The 13,801-nt window shown below is 44.0% G+C and overlaps 1 pseudogene across 1 annotated transcript; it reads left to right on the top strand.

The window, feature by feature from the left end:
- The first annotated feature begins 1,457 nt into the window (after positions 1 to 1,457).
- LOC144828678 (actin, cytoplasmic 1 pseudogene) lies at positions 1,458 to 3,161 on the top strand (annotated as a pseudogene). The gene has a single exon (XR_013610512.1). The product of XR_013610512.1 is annotated as an actin, cytoplasmic 1 pseudogene (transcript).
- The last annotated feature ends 10,640 nt before the right edge of the window (positions 3,162 to 13,801 follow it).

A 13,801-nucleotide genomic window follows, 5' to 3' on the forward strand; every position in this document is an offset into this window, starting at 1 on the left:
GGGGGGAAGGGATTTTATCTCCCCTCCAGACAGGTTTTTGATCAAGATTTCGTACAACAGATCAGATTTTTAGATTCGTTGTTTTATAGTCGAAATATGTTTTACTTCAGAAACAACAACTTTACGTGGCATTTATTGACCTAAGAGTGGCGTCTGATCTTATACCACGAACCACCCTCTGGCAATCCCTGATAAACATGGCGGCCCCAGCTAATTTAGAGCATCTAATAAATAGACTACATGTGAATAACTTTGTACAATTTCGCTGGGCCCAAATGGCAAACTGACGGATCGCATTCCCATTGAGAGAAGAGTTGCCCAGAGCTTCGTGTTAGCGCCTACCCAATTTTCATTGTATATTAATGATATTGTGGACACTGTAGAACATTGTAGAGATGATTCTCCAATTTTGTCCATCAAAAAGGTACCTATTTTACTATTTGCTGAAAATTCAATTCTCATATCTAAATCTCCAATGGACCTCCAAATTTTAATTGAAACATTTTTAAAATTTTGTAACTCAAGAGGCCTATTACTTAATATAAACAAAACTGAGTTTTTGGTCTTTGGAATGAAGAAAAAGGGAAGCTGCAGTATTCATGCAGCGGGGGAAGCCCTTGGTACATAGTTTTGATTATTTGGGGGTCAGACTCAAGGACAATCTAAGGGGGACAAACCTATTGGAGAAATCCAAATTAACTATTGATCATAGATCCAATGCTATTTTAAGATTTTATAATAAAACCAAGTTGCGTGCTATTTCCCCAGCTGTGGAAATTTAATGAGCAATAAACAAACAAAGAGTGTCTTATGGTTGCACTTAAACCACATTAGGGAGCAAAAAGAAGGGAGGAAAACGGCCTCACTTAGGACGTTTAAGGAAAGCCCTCACTCACCACCTGGTGATGACATGCTTCATCATCGGGCTCCACCAAGGAGACCGAGTGTCTCCTTGGTGTGCTACAACGCCAGATCTACTGCGGAGCAGGTTAGTGAGATTTAGGACGTGTTGGTGCAAACTAAGCTCGTGAATGGTGAATGTATTTAAAAATTGTCTGTAGTGTATCAAAAGGAAATTTTATTCTATGATCGCTAAAGACATTATATTAAAATCTATGTGTATGGAAGCAGTCCACATTTAGTTGAGTGGTAGATTCCTAGATATCAGTCGACATGTTTCTTGCCGTGAAATGGTGTCATTTTACCAGGCAATTCTTCAGGACTAGAAAAGTGTATTAAACCCTGGCGGTATGAGCACGCCAAGGCCCACCCTTACCTAGGGACGTGAGAGTGAAAATAAGAAAAACAGTGAAAAAGTGCAAAAAAATTAGGAAGAAAGGATTGTCTCCCTAATCACTCCTGGTTTAGGAGGCTTCAACTTTACGGTTTCTGCACCTGTAAATAGAAGGGACATGGACAAACATGTAGAACACGACATACATTTAGTATTTGCACTCTGAGCTCCATCACCCTTGCGTGCTCCGGCCATTTATTTCACCCCTTGGCTTGTGCTCTGCAACCTAAAGAAGAAAAATGGATGAGGATATTGCCGCACTTGTGGTTGACAATGGATCCGGTATGTGCAAAGCTGGCTTCGCTGGGGATGATGCTCCGCGTGCTGTCTTCCCATCCATCGTGGGGCGCCCAAGACATCAGGGTGTGATGGTTGGCATGGGCCAGAAAGACAGCTACGTTGGTGATGAAGCTCAGAGCAAGAGGGGTATCCTAACCTTGAAGTACCCCATAGAACATGGTATTGTCACTAACTGGGACGATATGGAGAAGATCTGGCACCACACCTTCTACAACGAGCTCCGTGTTGCACCTGAAGAGCACCCTGTTCTGCTAACAGAGGCCCCCTTGAATCCCAAGGCCAACCGAGAAAAGATGACCCAGATCATGTTTGAGACCTTCAACACCCCAGCCATGTATGTGGCTATCCAGGCTGTGCTGTCCCTGTATGCCTCTGGTCGTACCACTGGTATTGTGATGGATTCTGGTGATGGTGTCACCCACACTGTGCCCATCTATGAAGGTTATGCCCTGCCTCATGCCATCCTGCGTCTTGTCTTGGCTGGTCGTGACCTGACAGACTACCTCATGAAGATCCTGACTGAGAGAGGCTACAGCTTCACAACTACAGCCGAAAGAGAAATTGTGCGTGATCTCAAAGAGAAGCTCTGCTATGTCGCCCTGGACTTTGAGCAAGAAATGGCAACTGCTGCTTCTTCATCTTCTCTGGAGAAGAGCTACGAATTGCCCGACGGTCAGGTGATCACCATTGGTAATGAGAGGTTCAGGTGTCCAGAGGCGCTTTTCCAGCCATCTTTCCTTGGTATGGAGTCCTGTGGTATTCATGAAACAACCTACAACTCAATCATGAAGTGTGATGTTGATATCCGTAAGGATCTGTATGCAAACACAGTGTTGTCTGGTGGCTCCACTATGTACCCAGGAATTGCAGACAGGATGCAGAAGGAAATCACTGCCTTGGCACCAAGCACAATGAAAATCAAGATCATTGCCCCACCTGAGCGTAAGTACTCTGTCTGGATTGGTGGCTCCATCCTGGCCTCCCTGTCCACCTTCCAGCAGATGTGGATCAGCAAGCAGGAGTACGATGAGTCCGGCCCTTCCATCGTCCACCGCAAATGCTTCTAAACATACTTTTGCCATTTTTCACCTGGGCAGATAACTGCACAGAAAATTCCGAGATGGCATGGTAATTTTGTAGTTTGCTTCTGGTGCTGGACTCTGGATTGGAAAACTGGAAAAATCAGAGAGTATGTCGGTATTGTGGAGCCAACATTCCAAGTTCTGCAGTGCATTAGAGGACTTGATTGTACTGTCATTCCAAATTGTGTAATGCATTGTTACAGTTGTTACTTGCCTCCATGAAGGCTGCCCAACATGTGGGAGCACATACGTAAAATCGTATGTAATAGTATTTTTTTTATTTGTATCCATGCAAGTGTATTTTGTATGTTCTGCCTTAAGCTCGTGTTAATTTTCATTCCTTTTTTCGCCATTCCACCAAAACATTATTTTCCCATTACCTGTTGAAAGTTACAATCTCTCCTCTATTAAGATGTGGTGCCAGTCGAGTGAATGGAGGGTTAACTATACACTTGGCCAGTTCAAATAAAGTCCATACGTTGAAAGTGAAAAAAAAAAGAAAAAAAAAAAGAAAAAAGAAAATGAGTTTGGCTACCCCTCCTGCCTCCTGCCTTCTTCTTCTGCTGTTTCATTTCTCCTCCCACAACAAATCCATTGTCTCTCTAGCAGGCTACTTGATAACTTGTTAAGAGACTTTGGCTCAGCCTGGCAGAGGGCAGTTGGAAAGCTGGCTTTTGGCTTACAGAAAAGAAACTGTAATAACTTACTTTCTCTGTTAGTTTGTATAGATCTAACAGTGGCAAGTTGTTGGGTTTATCATAACTATCATCTTAAGTCATTGAAAGACATTTTCAGCTCCTTCCAATATTTATACTTGAATAAAATATTCCGATGTTAGTCTATGAAGCTAGTTATCTGCAATGATGAAAAATGAATTTGGCAGTTTTTCCTTCACCAGGGCGTATAAAACATATTTGATAATCTCCTTGCTTATTGTTACATTGCACCCTACTCTGGGGGGCACCTAGAGGAGTGCTTAGGATGGCTTATTTGTTAAAATAAAGAAGATTACTACTGTGGAAGTACCGTTAAAGCCAAAGTCGAATTTAATATATACTTGCAAATTAAAAGCAGCTTGCAAGGCAGGGCTGTCTTTTAAAATGACAGCAGACACCACAGTAGTGCACACTCCAGTGCAGGAAATCTGCTGGGCCTCTAAACCTCCCTGCCCTATTATATACTAGGGTCTTATAGGTAGTTTGAATCCCCCTTCCCTTATTATATACTAGGGCCATGTAGGGGTCTGTCATTGCCATTGATAATTATACCTACCTAGTATGTCCTTTTACACAGAGCACAGGCCCTGGGTCTGGTTAGCAGAGCCCAGGGCGTAGTCAAAGTCAGAAAACCAGCACCTAGTACTCCAAATGGGGACACAAACTGGGGGGAAACTGCATACAGTTCCTGATTTCTCAGAGTGCAGATGTAAAATGTTTTCTAAATTACAACCATCCCCTGTGCCTGGGAAACTGCTCAAGCATTTCAGGCGTACCTCCGGGACCGCCATGAGACACTTTTTGTTGTTGCTATTTCCCTAGCGAAGACTGTCTGCATGGTTCAATTCTGCATAGGGGAAATCCAGCTTCAATGTGTAATCGCATATTTTTCAGTTTTTTATTTCTCTACAGGGAGAAAAGTATTCCCACTGAGTGTCCTCTTTCTCTACACCCCTACAAATTTGAGGGGTGTTATGGTCTCTTTCCTAACCTGGAAGGTGTTTAAATACATGGAGGAAATCCCTGGACAGTTACTGGGTAGGAAAGGTTCAGAGGGGAGCTTGTGAATGCTCAAAAGCCCACGAGTTTGTGTGTGTGCACAGGTTCACAGATACATTTAACTTGATCCTCCCACTTACCACTCCTTGTGTAGGACATGCTCCTGCGTAATTACATGCAGTCAATATGTACAACTAGGCTAAACTAAATGGGTATTTATCTACGTTGGTATTGGTAAAGCTGATATTACTCCCAGAAGTGGCTTTGTGAATCGAGCGCAATGTGCCACTGTTAACATTTAATTTGATTACATTATTAATAGCTAGGAAGTGTTTGCACATGCATTTTATATAAAAATCCGACATGAAATAATACAGTTGGAGAATGCAGGTAAAAGACAGGAAAGGGTCATCTTTAGCGGACTTTCAGCCTGATTCATCAAGCTGATTTGCGCTCGCAAAGGGCCAGATTCTGAGAATCTGGCCCTTTGCGAGTGCGATTTTTGCATTTGGTATTCATCATCCCAAATGCAAAAATCACTATTAGCGAAATCGCATATTTGCGAGGAATTGGATTTGAGGAATCTCTAATAGAGATTCCTTAAATGCAATTCATCAACCAAATAGAAATAGCGAAATCGCAATATTTGGTCTCAATTTACCACCAGGTCTGACTTGGTGGTAAATTGCGTAAATAGTGTAAAAAGCACTTTAGTGCATTTTTTTCTTTTGCATGTTACACACACACATGTCCTTTGGACATGTGTGTGCGCAACACCTGTTCAAATGTGCATTTTAGGGGTGCTACAGGGTGTCCTTTGGACACCCCTGGCACCCTTAAAATCGCTATCTGATTTGCGAGTAGCAAATTGCTACTCGCAAATAAGGGATACTCCCCATTCATTCCTATGGGCCAAGGCCCATAGGAATGAATGGGGAGTTATTCCTTTTTTTGCGAGTAGCAAATTGCTACTCGCAAATAGAGAACATGTAGGAATCGCTATTTATTTTGCAATTCCTACATGAATACCGTTTTGCGTGTCCTCAATAGCGAGTCGCTATGATTCGCTATTAGGGCCACGCAAAACGGCCCGTTGATGAATCAGGCTGTTTGTTTCTCTTGCAGTAGCTTAGGGAGGTCCATAGGTGTCTGCCTGTTCGGTCCCTTTCCACTCGATGTTCTTTCGAGGTACTTTGGCTTTTCCAATTTTTGACATGTGCTTGAACTGCGTCTCCTTTGGAGAGCGAGAATAACACAACTCGGAGAACTTAGGCATCTAGAACATCTTTTCAATGATCTGCCTCTGTCCCCCTGGAAATGTGGCATTTCTCTTATCCTAGGCATAAAGAGAAAAATATGTCAGAGGGAAAAATCATATTGCTCGAGCGAAACGCACAGTGCGAAAGGGCCTGCGGATGCAAATAAAAAATGATGCAAGCTACTTAACTCTTATATTGCAGATTTATTTGCAATATCGTACTAATGATTATTATATTGAATAAATATTAACTAAAACATTTTGGGGCATATTATCAAGAATGGGTGTTACATTATCGCCGCTTTTATCGGCAAGAAACTGCCGATAAAGCGGCGATAATGGGCTTGATAATATGCTCTATGAATTCCAATCGAAGCCCATGTTAGATATCTTCACATCTAACATGGGCTTCGATTGGAATTCATAGAGCATATTATCAAGCCCATTATCGCCGCTTTATTGGCAGTTTCCTGCCAATAAAAGCGGCGATAATGTAACGGCCATTCTTGATAATATGCCCCATTGTTTTTAAACAAGTTCATGCTTTATCGGGAGGGGAACCACAGAGATAATCACTTCATGTTCAAAGTATAGAAACAAAATAGGACCGTGTCACATTGGCCAACATCGAGGTCTTTAAAATGCATTGGGGCATATTATCAAGAATGGGCGTTACATGATCGCCGCTTTTATCGGCAGGAAACTGCTGATAAAGCGGCGATAATGGGCTTGATAATATGCTCTATGAATTCCAATCGAAGCCCATGTTAGATGTGAAGATATCTAACATGGGCTTCGATTGGAATTCATAGAGCATATTATCAAGCCCATTATCGCCGGTTTATCGGCAGTTTCCTGCCGATAAAAGCAGCGATAATGTAACACCCATTCTTGATAATATGCCCCATTGTTTTTACTCTACCCAGGTGGAACGATCGGGCACCTCTAACTTTCTCTCTTATTTAAAGTAATCTGGTAACAGTAAACTAAGGCAAACAAATTACTAAAATCAGAGAACTAGTGATACTCAAAAGAAAAAAAGAAAATGCTGAACTGTGTTTTTACAGCCATTGGGCTTGTAGCACCTTCTGTAGCGCACCTTTTACCACATTTGTTAGCATTTAGACACTAACTACTGCTCTAGTACTGTTTTTACTTCTTTTCTGTGCTAACATTCTTAGCACATCACTGTATTAATCCAGGATATAGTTCAAACCCTACAAGAGCAGCTAGGAGAGGGAATCTTTTCCAGTTTTGTAATTATGTGAAGCCTACAGACCCAAACTAAGGGGTCCATTAGGATGTCGGGCGGATCGCCACCGCCATGCAGACGGTGGTGATCCGCCCGCCATCCGTGACCGCCCACCATCACCATTACAATGGCGGGGGGGCCGCGGCAGACGGAAACACCGTCCACCTCTTTCCCGCCCTGGTCGCCCTGCGGCCGGGGTGGAGAAGGGTTCATATGGCTGGCGGTGTCTATCAGACACCGTCAGCCATATTATGATGGCCTCGTTTAGATGCCTTTAAAGGCATGCGGTCTTTACTTTGGAGGCCCCCTGCGGGCCCCCATGGTAAAGGCGAGGTGGGAGGTGCACATGGGGGGTACCTGTGGTATCCCCCTGCATTTGTATAAACAAAGCGGCAGGCACCGCGCGGTGCCTGCCACTTTGTGTATGCAAATGCATCAAAAGCATTTTTAGCATTGTGGCAGGCGGTGCTGAGAGCACCGACCGTCACATTGTTAAACAGGCATGATGCGCCCGCCACTGTGGCGGGCGCATCATAATATCCCCCACGGGACCCCCGCCCTTATGGTGGGCGGTCCCTTCCCCGATGGGATGGCGGGCGGACTAAGTCCGCCCGTCATCCTAATGAACCCTTATGTATTTATTTACCCTCTATTTTGATTTTGATTTTTCTAAAACATTATCAGAGTTGCAGAAGAATTGCACCATGGAAGGCATTCACACTTGTGCCAAGTTAATCACGTTTAATGGAAGTATAAGTGAGAAAATGCTGCATTTATGGCACCAAAACAATCTACAGTAGTCAACATTTAAAGAGTCCTTCAGGTGAGTGCGGAACAGAAAATAATGTTATGGTCGGAGAACACAGTGAACCAAGATTTAACAAGAGTACGAGCCATGTTCTAGTTTTGAAATGGCCCTGCCCGTATATGTATTATCTGATGGCTGGTGAATATCAATGAATACCAATAATTGTGACCTTTATAACAAAAGCACGAAAAAGGAGTAACTAGCAAAAAATACCTTAACTGTACAACCTCGATAGGTATACTAAAGAAAATCTGGTCAGATATTTTGATGGCCCCATTGGCAGTTGAGAAATAATCCATGGGCCCGTTTCAGTAAGCCCCATTTGCTGCTAAGTCAGTCTTGGTGAAGGAAATTACATTTTTCGCAAGGCAATCAAGCAGTTTAGTTTGGTGGATACAACAGCAGCACCTTTGCCAAATGAGTCATGAGGAGGGTATTCTGACAGAGGACTTATTTACAGTTTTTAACCAATGAGGGTATCTGCCTACATTTTGAAGGCGTCTCATATAGAGTGTATCAACATCTGCTCACTCTAGAATGGGCAGATGGGACATTCACTACTTTTTGGTGGATGTGTTGTATACAACAAACTCTAAAAGCAACCCCAGGTGGTTAGCTTAGTTAGTGAGATTCAGGGGTTTTGACTTTCAAATCTCCCTGTTAAAAAAGAAGTGGGCTGCACGGTGAAGGGATGAGATGCCCAAGGTTCATTATGGTCTATCAATCAATCAAACTTTATTTCGGTTGTTCCGACCATAAAAGTGCAAATGCATACAGTACAAATGCCAAATTGGATATGTAACAATAATACATTAGATGTATTACGACTGAAAAAGTGCAAGTGCTTACAGTACAGAACTTCAAGTTTGAATACATGACAAAAATTCACTGAATGCATTACAAAAATTGGTAATAAGATTTAATGCAAGCAGATAAAAAGACAATTAAAACAACAGATCCATGAGATAAAAATCGCAGGAAAAAACCATGAGCTATGTTGGAAATGCCTAGTGTTACTGCCAAGTTCTCTTTTAGAGGGTTGGGACAGTGGGAAGGAAGAACCATGAGGCACACCATATCACATCTTCAGTGCGTGCCATCTAATTATTCAAATTTTTCCAAGAAACCTGGCTACTGCGCAAGCAACTGATGGGCTTCAACCAGATTTTAAGATGTGCAGCGCTTCTTGGTGACTTTGTGTTTCCAGCAACTTAAAAACGGGTGGCAACCATTTGAATCTCTGGGAATTATACATCAGGCAAGCAAAGAGAATATGGGCAATTGACTCAACAGAGCAAGGGAACCAGGACAATGCAAATGCGTAGATAAAGGCCATTGTGACACAGCTGTAAAGGAGTTTACAGGAAGGGATCTAAATCTAAAATGGATACAAAGCTTCCTATCCTGTGAAACCGTGATGACCTCCATGTATTGCTTGTGTGCAATTTGGAATTCTATTGTGAGGAGGCCACCATGCGAGTGTGCTGCATTAGACTGGGCCACCCAGTTCCAATATTGGGTCTTAACTAGCTCTTTGCTTGGTAGTAAACCAGGATTTTTTGCGTCCCATGAGCTTCCTAAGCCTATTGCTGTAAGTAATGACGTGACTTTTGTAAATCCTCCAATTTTGTTAAAATGGTCAAGTTTGCAAACTTCATCAGCTGCAGCAGCGTAATGGGAGAGCTCTGGGGTTAGTTTCAGGCAAAGCCAATAAAGCAAGGTGCGAAGTTGTGCTTCATCCACAATGGATGCTCTGCCCATATCTAACCCTAAAGGAATGAATGGAGTACTCTTGGGAGGAGAACAGAGGGATCTCAAGGGTTTGTTCTCAGTGATGAGGAGACCCCCCCAAGTTTTCAAACCCCCAGAGTTCAGCCCCTACAGAGCGGATCCCACCGTTTGTAGTCATAAATCTGTAGTGTTGCTGCTATTGGTCTTGACAGGGAGCATCTATGCTCCTCCATCAGAGCCCCAGTGATCTGCTTCCATTGAAGTAACTGCTTCGTAATGTGGTGCTTCCAGGACATTTCCTCAGAGAGGGTCACACGCAACTAGCCAAATATTACTACTCTCTCGAGGGGAATCCCCCCGAGAGTCAGTTTACCTTTAAAAGATTTGTGGGGGTTCATCAATAGAAGATCACTGGGGGTCTTAGAGACCAACAGCGTGCTGTCTGCATACAGTAGGGTTGCTACTTTGACACTCCCCAAAGAGGGGGCATCAGCGGGGACTTCCGCTAGATGGTTGACACTCCATTGATAAAGATCAAAAACAGAGTAGGAGCCAACACACATCGTTGTCTGACCCCCCTATCAACACTAATCGGGTCTCTCAGCTGTCCTTGTTCCCCCCACCGGACCCTCGCAAAATTGCCCTCCTGAAAGCAAATGACCAGCTTGAGGATTGGGGAAGGGAGACCCAACTCCTGCAGGGTCTGCCATAATTTGTGCCTCGGGATGAGATCAAAAGCAGACTTTAGGTGGATAAATGCTTTGTAAAGACTACCCCTTTCTATGGTAACTGTTTTCCAGGCCAGTAATTTGAATCGAAGAACCTGATCGATGGTGCTGACTTTCATTTTAAACCCTACTTGGAAATGGATAGGATGTTAATCTCCTCCATCCAATCCATGAACTTTTGAGAAGTGCATGGGGGAAGACCTTTTAAGCACCATCGATCAGGCTAATAGGCCTGTAGTTAAATGGTAGTGAACAATCGCCCTTTTTAAATACCAAGGATAACCTCTACTTCCTTCCAAAAGGGTGGTATTGGGGCCCCAGCAACAATTCCATTAGCAAGTGCCCATATATACTTGGACTAGTTATCAGTGTCATAAAAAAAAGCGTTGTCAGGGACAATCATCAGGCCAGATGCTTTATTCGTAACTACTAAGTTTATACTTAGTGAGATTTCAACTAAGGAAAAAAACTCAGAGGTCTGAGGGTTAGTGCAGTTGTCAAACAAGCCTTCACGTCAAGGCTCCTGTTCCAGTGTTGACTGCAGAGAAGTGTTCATGCCAGGTGGAAATGGTAATTTTGTTAGTACGAGGCCTCAGTTTATCAGTGTCCCCCCTGGTCACCAAAAGCCAAAATTGTTGTGAATCCTTATTCTGGCAAGCATCCTTGAGCTGCAGCCATTGGTTTTCCTCCCAGTCCTTTTTAACTTTGGCCTGAGCTTTCTGGTGGAATCTCCTGGCTTCTTTTAGGTCGGTCACATTGTTTGCTCTACTGGCCATGGCCAATTGAAATCTTGATTTCTACAGTCCTGATTGAGCCAGGAGGAATGTGATCTGGCTGGTTTCAATTAGCTCTGAGGCCTAAGGGGATTCTGAAGTATGATGCCAAATCATTAAAAAGGTGTGTGTGGCAAGACTTAGGGGGTCATTAGGATGGCCCGTCCGCCCACCATCCTATTGTGAAATGGTACCGCCCACCATAATGGTGGTAGTCCCATGGGGGCCATTAGGATTCACCCGCCACAGTGGCGGGCGCATCCTACATTTGTGACATTGGGGCGGGCGGTGCACTTAGCACCGCCCGCCACAATGCCAGGAAGGCATGTCGTGCACTTCCATGCACAACATGACAGGCACCGGTACAGGCACAGGTACCGCCCATGTGCACCCTCCCACCCAACAGAGTCCATGGGAGGCCGCAACAGGTCCCCGCAAGAAATTCCCGCATGCCTTTCCGTGGCGGATCTCGGGCGGATCGTCACCACCATGCGGGCGGTGGCGATCCGCCCGAGATCCTAATGGGCCCCCTAATCTTTGAGAGCCCATCGTAATGCTCAAGTAGGCTGAGTAGCTCACTGGTACTCTCTAGGAGTTTGCCCTTCATAGTTTCTAATTTTGAAGTATCAGTGGCTACACGTGCCCACTTGAGTCACCTGTTATTGTTAGTCGGACATACCTCCTTAGTGGAAAGTATTGTATGTATCAGTCCAAGGTTTTTATCCCACAGTGGTGACAAATTAAGCTTGAGAGGGTTGTGGTCACTGTAAATGGTCGATCCAACTTCCATGACCAATACCCCATGCCAAATCTGACATCTAACAAGGTCTAATTGATGCAGCTCATGGTAGTGGTTCTATTCAAGAGGTTTGCCCCCAAATTATTGGACTTGGTCCGACCATTAGCAGCCCTGATCCCATACTAGAGAGTTAATGCATGTAGCTGTGGTGCTGTACAAGTCCATTTTTTATTAGGAGGCAATTCTAGGGGGGAAACAAGCCACATCTTGTCCACCTTGTCACTGTCAATTACATCTTGGGAGTCCAGGGGTTTAAAGGTGGCATTGACATCCCCTACTACAATTACTGGGCACTGTAGCTCCCTTTCCTCTAGGCAATTTACCAGTTCCAGAAGGGTAGGAGAGCTACAACTGGCCTTGGAACCCCGGGCATAAAAATTAAAGAGATCATGCCCTGTGACATTCCTACCCCTAATATGAATAAGTAGAATGTTGGGATTTTGGTCTTAAGTCCACGGATGATACACTGGAGATTGATTTTCACACAGATCAACAGTCCCCCAGCATATCATCCTGATCTCCTGGCGACTGCTGAGCGGCAATAACTAACACATCCGGGGATGAAGACAGGGGGAATGGACCAACTTTCCTTACAAAAAACAGATGTCAAATTGCTCTATATATTGGGTCTAATGGGTAAGTACCAACTTGGGTCTCACTCGGGCAACATTCCATGATAGTATACAAAATGTAGGAGGTGTTCCTCCAAGAGCTGGGTGGATAGATTGGGTCCCATTCATTACATAACCTATTTCTGGGCCAGCAGTATTATCTTGCAGTGTTGGAGTCCCCTCTCTGGAGGTATTGCTAGTAAGCTGTGCAGATCAGGCAGCCCTAGACTACTAGGCTTTGGAGATGATAATGTGGATCAGTATAGTGCCTCAGTTTGATGGCTAAATGATAAGCCTTCCTTGTAAAAGGGAGTGACAAATGTTGATAGCTTATGGTGAATCAGAACCGAAAGGGATTCTTTACCTTGTGGTTGCTAGCAGCTGTGAGGTGTTGAAGGGATTGTATTTTAGTCTAACGCCCGTATTGGGTGAACATGATCTTACCTCTAAAGCTATGAGGTTGTGGACTAAATTCACATCCCTTAGATGTAATTCTATAGAATCGGTTGCGGAGGCAGGATGTGATAGCCTTTTTGCCAAAAAAATGTCCACCCTCCTGACTGATCTACACCCCCTCACCTTGTAAATCCAGTGTATGGATTTGTTTTTCAGGGAATCTTTGCCCTTGTGCTTCGTGTGTGTGGGAAATTTGGGCACATTTGTAATATGAATGGATCTTGCATGACTTTGGGCCTGATCATTCCAGTAGCTTGATTGGCAACCACTGTCTAATTGTGTACAGTCTCTACTTTGGGTCACATCTGATCTACTCTTATCAGTGGAGGTTGTAAGGGGAAAATGGGCATAGACATTAGAGGTGCTATACTAGTTAAAGAGTGTGGTGGTTCCTGTGTGGATCCCTTTGTCTGTGCTAGGTGGTGTTCTTCCCAAGTGCCTCTGTCTAAATAGAGTTTGATTTGATCATTAATTGCTAAGATTAGTGTTTTTAACAAAGTTACTTTGGCCCTCAGATCTGAGATAAACCTGGCAGTGTCCCCGCAAGCGAGGTTGTCTCCACAAGGAGGCTCCCAGCTCTTTGGACGGTTGGGTCTTTCTCTATTGGTTCCATGGTAACCCTTGACAAGGGAGGATCTACCTCTAACTTCTGCACTTCTCCCTGTCAGAGCGGGTCTGACCTTGAAGCAGTAGAAACCTATTTGATAAGGCAATATTGGTAATACTATCAGTGTCAATGCCTACTAAGGGTTTATCTGCAGCTGCAGTGGGAAGTGGGGGTATATCGGCCTCCAAGTCGCCGGTGACGGCTATGGAATAGGTGGCGGTGACAATTGCATGATGTCAAATCTTTTCTGTTCTGTGTATTTCACTTTGTGAACATTGTGGGAATATGTTTTACAGGATTGATAATGGGACTAGGGGGATGAGGTGGCTCATCAGAGGGTTGTATGTTGTCTGTTGTAGCCATGTATGAGTCGGGAGCTAAGATTCC

This window comes from Lissotriton helveticus, chromosome 1_1 (assembly GCF_964261635.1).
Source record: "Lissotriton helveticus chromosome 1_1, aLisHel1.1, whole genome shotgun sequence".
Classification (NCBI taxonomy): Eukaryota; Metazoa; Chordata; class Amphibia; order Caudata; family Salamandridae; genus Lissotriton; species Lissotriton helveticus.